Source organism: Lontra canadensis, unplaced genomic scaffold, assembly GCF_010015895.1.
Source record: "Lontra canadensis isolate GAN:19392208 unplaced genomic scaffold, GSC_riverotter_1.0 scaffold8, whole genome shotgun sequence".
Taxonomy (NCBI): Eukaryota; Metazoa; Chordata; class Mammalia; order Carnivora; family Mustelidae; genus Lontra; species Lontra canadensis.
Genome location: NW_022631002.1, coordinates 25,044,601 through 25,052,702, shown reverse-complemented (window position 1 = coordinate 25,052,702; position 8,102 = coordinate 25,044,601). Strand labels below are relative to the sequence as shown.

Genomic DNA, 8,102 nt, shown 5'->3' with positions numbered 1-8,102 from the left:
AACTGCCATTTTGATTCCTGATGCCCCCTGCCTGCCATCAGTTTAGGGCAATCATTTGCTTCCTCATTTATAAATTGGGATGTGGTGGCAAACTACAGTGCACAACGCAGACTTACCTCCCATTAAGTATGAGGCATTCTTTTCCCCAAAGGCTGCTCTGGTTGGTTGCTAACAAAAGTGTCGAGCTGACTCCCTCTCTGGGAACTCCCGTTAGCCAGTTGGGTGGTCCTCATTCAATGACTAGTTGACCTAGGGTACAAGCACAGGTTAACACTGAGGAGCCATGCAGATCTCCCCCTAGTTTTAACTGAGGCTTCTTTGTGGTTTATCTTCTCTATCTGCCCAGTCTTGCTTCTTTTATCTCTTACAAGTGTTTTTCCAGAGAGTGCTTCCCAAAACATCTCCTGTGCTCCAGTCTCTGCCTCAAAGTCTAGTTCCTAGGGAACCTGATCTAAGTCAGAAGCCAGTTAAAACTCTGTTCATTTGTTCACTCATCCATTCATTCACTCATTCACCAGGTTAGTATCAAACACCTACTCTTTGTTAGGCACTATCCAAAGTCTTGAAAATATACTGGGATTCTTAGGATTTCTGAAAGCAAGATCTCTGTGGAGCTCCTTACTGGTTTTACTTAAAAAAAAAAGGGGAGGGGTTTGCTTTAGGCTGGGAGAAAGTCTAAGCACTTTATCATTATTAAATATTATTTAGTTTTTGCTTTTCTACTGAATTATAAAAACTACCCCAGCCCATGTAAACTCTGATTCGGGTTACAGCATCTGCCACTCCGAATTATTAAAATAACTTCTTACCAGGTCTTCCTAAGTAATATCTCTTTGCTTCATCTTGTCCCTACTTTTGTTTTCTTCTTGAAAGCAAATCTTATCTTCCAAGTGTCTGATGTGATACAGCTTTCTTGGTATATAACAAGCAGGCCTTACAGATTGGCTCCATGCAATATTTTCAGCTTAAACTCCATCCCAAAACTTAACTGCTTTCCATCGGTCTTACTGATACCCCTTCTTCTCATGATAGAAATAATTGCTATGGTCATATTATTTCATGTTCTTGAGGCTTTTGTACATTATTCCCTCTTCCTGACAGGGCACTCCATCTCCCACGTCATCTGTAACCCTTATCAACATTTCTGCTTATTAATGTCCGGCTTAAATGTAACCTCTTAAGTTTTCATGGTTAATGATCTTCCCTCCCCCGTTAATGATCTTCCCTCCCCCAAAATAATGTCATCCAAATACAGTAGGATAATTCCTTCCTATTCTATCCTCCCATGACATTTTGTGTATCATTCTTTGTACACTTGACCAATGGGCATTGCAATTACCTATTTGTGCCCTTTAAAGAATTGTTACATCCTTGGGAGCAAGGACTATGGCTTGTTTATCTTCACGTCTCCAGCATTTTAGTGTGTGTATAGCCCCAAAACTGGAAGTACTGCTGTTGAATGCATCTCTCCTTTTCCTGTTTGACTATCAGACACACAGAATTAGTATTCCATTCCACTGGATTTCCTTTATACAACAAAAGCAATATTTTCATATTAGTTTATATTGGTTCCTCCAGGGTAAATTTCAACCGCAGAGGAGAAACAGATAACATGGTGGTGGTAGTGCCTTTCTTTTATTTAAATGATCTATTTCTTTGTTTTTGCTGCTATTTACCATTGTCTTTTTGCACCGACTTAGTTCATAATGCAAATCTCTTTAGTCAATAGATACGCTTGGAATAGTTAGCTTGTAGTGTGCTGTTTGGATAACTTTTCATCATTCAGCCTTCTGCATAATAAGTACTGTAGAACAGACTTGGGGGCTCGTGTTGGAAGAGGGGAGCTGCTGAAGGATGAGTTGTAATGGAGAGCAGGAAAAGGAAGAACTGGGAATCTCTTCCAGTCTGGAAGCATCCACTCACATTTCCCCAAAGTAATAACAGGTTTTTTTTGTTTTGTTTTGTTTTGTTTTGTTTTTCATAACTGAGTTTTTATTGGTTGTTCTGAGGATCAGTACAGACATTTCAATTTGTACACAACTCCTAACGTACGTACCAAAAATCTAAAAAATCACGTAGTTGTGATTCTTTTCTAAAAGTTATTCCAGTGACCTTCCAGCTTAAAATTTGGAGACAATTTTTCCTTAACAGTGTATCAAGTACCAATAGATTCAAACGCTGATACACTGTTACAGTGTTAAGTTCCATTAATTCACAATTTAGTATCATATACACTACATACTCAAATTTTCAATCTTGCACAGCACATTAACAGAGTTACTAGGAAAACTGGACTACCACAACCAAGATGTGACAGAGTGCACAAGAATTCCGACAGGGAGAGCCAAGATCTAGGAGTGGTTTTCTTTAGGCAACAACTCTACCAAACAACATGGGGAAAGGAGTAATTTAAAATATTCAAGACATATTAAATGCACGACTGACTCCAAAGTGCCATTTAGTATGCTTGGTATTACAGGATATAAAAACTACCCGATCTATGGAATGTTGAGCTGACACCCAAGACAATCAAAGCCTCCCACATTCAATATCCCACTATTTTCTGGTTGTACCAAAAAAATAAACAACCGGCAAATGATTTCACCTCTTAAAAAAAAAGCATTCACTCTTAAAAAATGGGATGAGGTGGGATTCCCTCCTTCTTAAAAATGTTTCTAGAGCTACTAAAAAACTTGCATTTACAAAATAGTTGATAAAAATATTCCTCTGGATTGTACAAGAAGGGAGACAGGGACCACTGATAAGACATGGTATGTGATATTAATCAGACTTGGCTTCTTTCTCTCCTGCTTCATCGGATGCTGGACTCTCCTCATTTTTAGTTTCTCCGTTTTCTGCAGGTAAGTCTTCTTTCGTTTCTTGGTTAGCCACTTCAGCTGTTTTCCCTTTGCTCCCCTTTTCCCCTTTGTTTGCACTTTTTTGTCTGAAGATTTATCCGTTGCTGCCGCCTTCTTGGGCTTCGCTTCCACTTTCGCAGGCGCGGGCTTCGCGGACAACCGCGCCGACCTCCTCTTAGGCTCCTCCTTCGCCGCGTCCTCGGCGGAGCTCACCTTCCTCTTGGGCATGGTGGCGGCGGGGCGGGAGCGTGCCGGGTGACTGCGGGCCGCGGCGCGCCGAGAGCCTTCGCGAAGCTGGGCTGCCTGGCCGCTACCGCTTCTCCCGCCGCCCAAGCGGCTGCTAATAACAGGTTTTAAAAAAATTCTATTAATTAGGGGCACATGGGTGGCTCAGTGGGTTAAGCCTCTGCCTTAGGCTCAGGTCATGATCTCAGGGTCCTGGGATCGAGCCCCACATTGGGCTCTCTGCTTGGTGGGGAGCCTGCTTCCCCCTCTCTCTCCGCCTGCCTCTCTGCACACTTGTGATCCCCTTTTCTGTGTCAAGTCATAAAAATAAAATAAAATCTTTAAAGTTTTATTAATTATTTGTGGGAGAAAACAGGAGAGCAAGAGACTGAAAGAGAGAGAGAGAGAGGGAGAGAGCGAGCAAGGGAAGGGGCAGAGGGAGAAGCAGACTCCTCATTGAGCAGGGAGCCCGATGTGAGGCTCAATCCCGGGACCCTGGGATCACAAACTGAGCTGAAAGCAGATGCTTACCGACTGAGCCACCCAGGAACCCAAAAGGTAATAACAGTTTAATTTTTAATATTTTTTTTTTCTGAACAACTGTATCTGTGCAGTAGGTACAGTATGTGGGAACAGGAATAGCATTAGTTCTCTCCCTCCACTTCTGCTCTCTTTTGCGCTCATGGTTCGGCAACTTGTGGTTAATCCCACCAGGGTTCTCCACCCTCCCCACTTTCCACCTGTCTTCCTGTTCTCCCCACACATGCACATCATATGCTCCTCTTCATTCCGCTGCTGTCACCTCCTATTATCCTTCCCGACTACCCCCAGATCAGAGTCATTTATTTTTTCTTCTGTGACATCATGTTTGTTTGCACCTATACTATTATTCTGGTAATGGCATTTTTTTTTTTTTTTGAAAGAGAACTTCTGATTACTTTTATGTACAGACAATTCAGCAGTGTATGCTTAGCCCAGTTGGGTGGCCCATTCTTCAGCTTTTGCCTTTTCCAGCTTGACAACGTGAGCCACTGACTTCAGACCCAGAAGGTTGCCTCCCCAGTGATGGCAGATCTCGTCCTATCTGTCATTGCAATTGGTCCTGATAGATTCCACCAGCTTAGCCAGAGCTCCTTTGTCTTCTGAGTTACTCTGTGTGAGGGCAACAGTGGTACAAGTCTTCCTGTGGACCAGAAGCCCAGCCTGGCCCTCCCCTTGATAAGGCACTAGGGAACTGCTTCTCACAGGCAGGAAGACAACCAGCTCACTGGGATTCACATCATGCGCAGCTGCTACCAGCTGAGCCTTCCTGTTTTCCACCAACGTGGTGACAGTCATAACCCCTGCTTGAAGGACAGCTGGCCTCTTAGTGGGGACTGCCCCTTCACCAGCAGCTTTAAATTCTCAACATGGGCCAACAATCTGCTTCTTCTCTTGCTTTGTCTCTCTGTATTTGTGGGCCAGCTTAAGCAGTTGAGTAGCTATTTGGTGGTCCAAGGTGACCTGGGTGAACTGGTTCATCATGGGGGCACTTTGAGATGTCTACAGAGACTAGCCCTTTGCTGCTGCAGCCAATAGCAGGGCCATTGGACAAAGCAGGTGAAGTCCCTTTTGGGCTGGATGTCCTGTTCAGTTCTTGGATCTTTTCTCAAATAGGGCATTGACCACCTACTTGGGTTCCTGCTTCTTCACAACAGCAGGAGCTGAGGCCAACTTCGTTCCCTTGGCCTTCTTTCCTTTCTACATCTTGGATGGCTGGAGGAGGCAGAAAGAAAAGAGAACTGTCCTGGCCATGGCATTTAACTATTTGTTTGCATGGCTCTAAAAGAGAGGCTTGGATGACTCTGAAAGAGAGATTAAGTCTTATACCCCATGGCTTCTCAGAAGTTGCATGGTGAATGGGACAGGGCAGTCATTGGAAAATATGTATTACACAAATGATTCAGAAAAAATATTTATTGTGGGTGTTTTGCTATATTACCTAACACAACTCTTCTAAGATATTTACCTATTTCAGCAATAATTTGTTCTTGCTCCAGAATGTGATAAAAAAGATTAGTACATGGCAAAGACAGATTAGAATTAGAAATACCACCCATCTTTTTTTTTGTTTGTTTGTTTGTTTCTCTTTCTCTCAGACATGGAGCGTTTTTATGGTTTAAACAAGAAGGGTGTAAGTGACTGTTATTAGATGTAGCATAAGCCTTGAGTGTGTTGACTACTTAGGAAACCTGAGCTAGTGTGTGATTAAAAATGTCAATAACAGAAACCTGATAGAATCTTCTTATTCTTCTTATTAATGTTATTTCTTCATGGAAATAAATAGTCCCAGTATGCATAACAGACAGGATGTTAAGATCGACTCAGATAGGAGATATATATATATATACATATACATATACATATACATATACATATATATATATTTTATGTGTGTGTGTGTGTGTGTGTGTGTGTGTATTTAGTGAGTTTTGTGGTTGATCATTGTTGTGCTATGATGTCCATTACTTCTTTAAAAATATTGGCTAATGGCTAGCCCTAATCTGATGTATACCTGCTCTTTCTAAAATTTATTCCTGTATACTTTACAGTATTACAGGTTTGTTATTTTGAGAAGAAGGAAAGAACATGTTGGTTAAAATTTTATGTAATCCCCTTCTCTAAAGCATTCACTAGATGCAGAAATGGATACCAGTGGGGCACCTGGGTGGCTCAGTTGGATAAGCATCTGCCTTTGGCTCAGGTCATTGATCCCAGAGTCCTGGGATCAAGCCCCACATTTGGCTCCCTGCTGAGCAGGGAGTCTGCTTCTCCCTCTGCCTCTGCCTCTGCCAACTGCTTGTGCTCTCTCTCTCTCTTCCTCTCTCTCTCTTTTGCTTGCTTGCTCTCTGTATTTCAAATAAATAAATACAGTCTTTAAAAAAATGGATACCAGTGGCCCATATCAGCTATAAATATTGGATGATGTAGGCAATTAGCCTTCAGGCAAACAGAAGTCCTATACTTAGCGATGGACTAATTATAATCCAGCTTCTCTACTAGCTTCTTCTTAAATGGATTAAAATTTCTGTTTAATCTCTTCCACTGAGTTTAAAAACAAACAAATAGAACATCATGAATATTTGAAAGAGTGACTTTTAAGAACAAGGTTTGGTGCTTGAAACCTGAACCCCTGGAACTAACCAGAATATAAGGCATCGAAGCTAGGGAAAATGTAATTCCGATATGGTCCTACTTGAGGCAAGCTGAACTCACGAGGTGTTTAGGGAATTGTAAACCAAAATGTTCCATCTTTAGTACTCAGTCAGGGTTAATGGAAGGAAAGTGTCATAGTCCCGGCTACAGGGGCTGGTCCCTGAGGTCTGCTCTGGGTTACAATGTCATCCACTCTGGTCTCCTAGGAGGGCTGCAATTGACAAGGCAGTAAGAATCAATCTGGAGGGAAGAAACAAGCTATAGACTAAGAAACAGAAGGCACCAACAAGCTGATTTGGCTCAAAGGAGAGGTACTCAATCTTGACAATACCACTATCATGACATGTGTGACTGTGTATTTTTTGGTGATTATTTATGACTTGACTTCTCTAATAATAGACAGTGAATTCCTGGAATATCAACCTTGTATCTTCAGTGGCAAGAATCCTGTTTGGAAATCACACATACACATATGTGCCCCCCTCCCAAGCCCCAAGCACAGATACACACTATGTATCTAGTGATACATAGGAAAACAATCTATCTTTTGAGGTATCTTTTGAATCCTACATTGTCATTTTCAAATGACAGATAATGAATTATTGTAGAAGGAAAGGAAGGAGGAAGGAAAGAAATGTTCTTAATCTTGACTTTCTCACCAGTCTTGACTTTTTCTTCTTCTGCAAAGTGGTTAGATCAGACCCGTTATGTTCCCTTTCCTTTCTTTTTTTTTTTTTTTTTAAGATTTTATTTATTTATTTATTTATTTCTTGACAGAGAGAGACGGTGAGAGAGGGAACACAAGCAGGGGGAGTGAGAAAGGGAGAAGCAGGCTTCCTGTGGACCAGGGAACCTGATGCGGGGCTCAATCCCAGGACCCTGGGATCATGACTTGAGCTGAAGGCAACCGCTTAATGACTGAGTCACCCAGGAGCCCCCCGATATGTTTTCTAAGCATTTTACAGAATTAATACTTTTTGGTTCCTTTGAAATGTTTGTTGTTATCCAAAGATAATGTTCATTGTTTGTTTATAAAATGTTTGTTGTTATCCAAAGAGGGAGTATTATAGAATGCTTGTGCTGGCAAAGCACTTGGTGTCATCAAACGTTGAAGAAGTAAATTTTACCAGTATCCATGGCCATTTCCAGGCTTATTTATTACCAGCCTTCATTGAACAGAAGGGGGCCTTCCTACTCATGTCCCGGGGTTGTCAGAGTGGAGTGAAATGGAGGGCAATTAAGAAAGAGTCCTTCATTCAGTTTGTAAGAGGGCTCTTAAGCAATGTCCAGACAAAGTACCTGCCTCCTCAACATTGCTGGCATGTTTTAGGGGATAAGGAATGATTTCATGGAGGGCCTTCAGCATCACAGAGAAATCTGGCTCTATCACTTATAGGCATGTGACAGTGGGCAGGTCAAATCAAATGTGTAAAGTAATTGTAAATTTTAAGGAACTCTAACAGAAGTTGAAGGTATCAATGATTATTACTATGGATATTCGTTATTATTATAATTACTTCATCTCTTAAGTGGGGATGCTCAGTCCATTATTATTCTCTGGACAGGAGATCATTAAAGTTTTCACTAATGCATTTATCAATAGTTTTTGTTGTTGTTGTTGTTATGATGAACTGAACCTCATGTAGGGAGAGAGAATGCTAAAGTAGATGATAGCACAGGAACTTTGGAGTTACATAGATCTGGCATAAAGACGAACATAATCTTTTAGCATATGTGAGAGGTTGGCAAGTCAATAATTATCTCTGAACCTTGATTTTCTTTTTCTTTTTCTTTTTTTTTACATAAAAAGAGTCTTACTTTTTT

General features: G+C 41.3%; 2 pseudogenes; both read right to left on the bottom strand.

Moving 5' to 3' along the window:
• Positions 1 to 1,974: 1,974 nt before the first annotated feature.
• LOC116865807 lies at positions 1,975 to 3,180 on the bottom strand (annotated as a pseudogene).
• An 846-nt stretch (positions 3,181 to 4,026) lies between these two features.
• On the bottom strand, positions 4,027 to 4,835 carry LOC116865974 (annotated as a pseudogene).
• Positions 4,836 to 8,102: the final 3,267 nt, after the last annotated feature.